Source organism: Nicotiana attenuata, unplaced genomic scaffold, assembly GCF_001879085.1.
Source record: "Nicotiana attenuata strain UT unplaced genomic scaffold, NIATTr2, whole genome shotgun sequence".
NCBI lineage: Eukaryota > Viridiplantae > Streptophyta > Magnoliopsida > Solanales > Solanaceae > Nicotiana > Nicotiana attenuata.
In genome coordinates, this window is record NW_017670678.1 from 73,407 (window position 1) to 76,225 (window position 2,819).

Sequence of the window (2,819 nt, forward strand, 5' to 3'; positions counted from 1 at the left end):
ATGTAAACTGCTTCCGCCTGTATTTTTAAAGTTATTTTGCTGTGATGAGTTGTTAAGTAGAGGCTGACCTAGTTCTACGATAGGCCATCACAATGGTTGATTTTTGGGTCGTGAGACATTTATATTTCTTTATATTCAATCTTAAATACACATTACATCATTATTATACAATGTATATAACTAGACATAGTTATGTAGATATGAAATAGTGATACGCATATAAACATAGACAAATATTACAAACATATGAAAGACTCCATTCTATAATACCGCACCAAAGGCAACAAGGGGACTTAAGTAGTAATCTTTTGTTGTTCAGTTTTGATACAAAATAAGTTTAATTACCAAAAAAAACAAAAAGAAGTTTAAAGATAAAGGATAACGCAGACCAACTAAGTCAAGAAAAGGACTCTCTTACTTCTCTTTCACAGTATTGACTTACACTCCACTTTGATTATTATTACTTAGCTTCTTATCACATTCTACGGTTTCTACCCAATAAATTACCACATTAATGATCAATACTGGAAATAAATCATTAAAATAAAGGGATAATTTCATATAAATACAACTCACACACCTGACTTGCAACATAATAGCCTAGATACCACTTTGCAAATCTATAGCCCAAAAAATAATAGGCTAATTCCCGAAAGATAGCTTATTTTGCTCCCTCTGTATACAACCAGTTGTTTTCATTCTGTTGATTTCCTTTGATTATTAAGCATTTGATAAAAAAATGCAAATCAACCAAAACGCAACTCAAAAATCCTAAATAATACATATTATCTGAAGGTAAGAAATTCAAACACTTTTATGTGCAATTGCTGAAGCAATCCAACAGGATAAAAGAAAAATAAAAACTTGGTAAATGAATTGTAGAATCCCTCCAACGCTCATACAACACATTACACGAAAAAGAAGAAGAGAAGNCGCATCAAATCAGTTCCAATCAAGCTAGAACTACGAATGCAACTTCCCAACAGGTGTAGGGATGAACCCCAGTGACTAATTTGAACAAACGCTCACGAAATCAACGAACCCTAGGTCGTCTTCTTCTTCGCACAATCAGCTCAAAATTTCGAACCAAAAACTAGCAAATCAGTTCAAATCAAGCTAATCCTTCCGATGCAGCTTTAAAATGATGTTTCCAACTAGATTCCCAAACTCCCAATCGAATTCAAACTCAAATCACGGAACCGGAATAAAAAATTCCCAAAATCGCTTCTGATATTCGATGTTAGGGTTCAGAAGCTCAATCCCAGCTTAGCCAAACTCAAACCAGTAATACTAGCTCAGATAATGAAGGAATTCAGAAATTTCAGAATCAAAATCGAGCAAGAGAACAAGGAATTTCGAGTTTCTCTTTGGAACAGACAAAGGAAGAACAATGAGATACAATTCCTAATTCAAACACGGATGAACAGTAAACTTTCTACTTTTTTTTTGGAATTTTTCGTTTTTTTTCCCAGCTTAGTTGAGCGAAGGATTGATAGAACAATCCAAAACCTCCGCTCTGATACCAGATGATACCAACTATGAACCAAAACACGGATATGACAAAATACGCGGAATCAACAATAAAAGCTAGACCTACAATTGATTGGAAGAACCAGAACCAATTAGGCTATGAAGCCTAATTACCTCTACGAACTCAATCAATTGTAACCTTAAGCTATGAAAACCCTCAAGAGATTGACAACTCTTGAAAACCCAGATAAAGTAATTAAGCATTCACTACTAATTGCTCACCAACTAAGACTAATTTAGCACTAATCAAAGCATAAACAAAGCAATAAAGGAATTAAAGGCATAAACATAAATGCATTAATTAAAAGATAAGGAAAGAGTGTGAGACTTGCATGTCTTCAAGGTTTATCATTCATCAAGTCTACCTAAAATAAAAGGGATAATTTCACATAAATACAACTCACACACCTGACTTGCAACATAATAGCCTAGATACCACTTTGCAAATCTATAGCCCAAAAAATAATAGGCTAATTCCCGAAAGATAGCTTATTTTGCTCCCTCTGTATACAACCAGTTGTTTTCATTCTGTTGATTTCCTTTGATTATTAAGCATTTGATAAAAAAAATGCAAATCAGCCACAACGCAACTCAAAAATCCTGAATAATACATATTATCTGAAGGTAAGAAATTCAAACACCTTTATGTGCAATTGCTGAAGCAATCCAACAGGATAAAAGAAAAATAAAAACTTGGTAAATGAATTGTAGAATCCCTCCAACGCTCATACAACACATTACACGAAAAAGAAGAAGAGAAGGAAGTGTCAAACTTCTGTAGAGGCCTCTTACACACTAACAATGTATATACATCCTTATAAACTGAAAAATTATATAATTATACAATATTATACACAAATATACACAATTATACAATACTGTATAACTTTGTATAAACATGTATAATAGTGTACAAGAGGTGTTTGTATATCCATATACACAATTATACACTAGTATACAGTGTTGATACAAACTGCTACATAGTTATGATTTTTATCCGAACCCAATTTCAGATTCGAGACTTCAAGGTCATAATAATAATGACCAGAACTTCAAACTTCAAAATCTTCCAACATTAGTGGTTATTTTTTGGTGCAAATAAAGTTTGAGAGCTATTTATTTTCAGATCTGTGTGTATTTTCATGTTTCTTTCAAAAATCTTCTTCATTCTTCTGCTTGCCACCATGGACGACGGAGTTTTTCTTCGAGCCTTCTTCGAGCCATTAATGGCAGAACTGGGCGGGGGGGGGGGGGGGGTGGGGGGGGGGTAGGGAACGTATCGGGGGGTC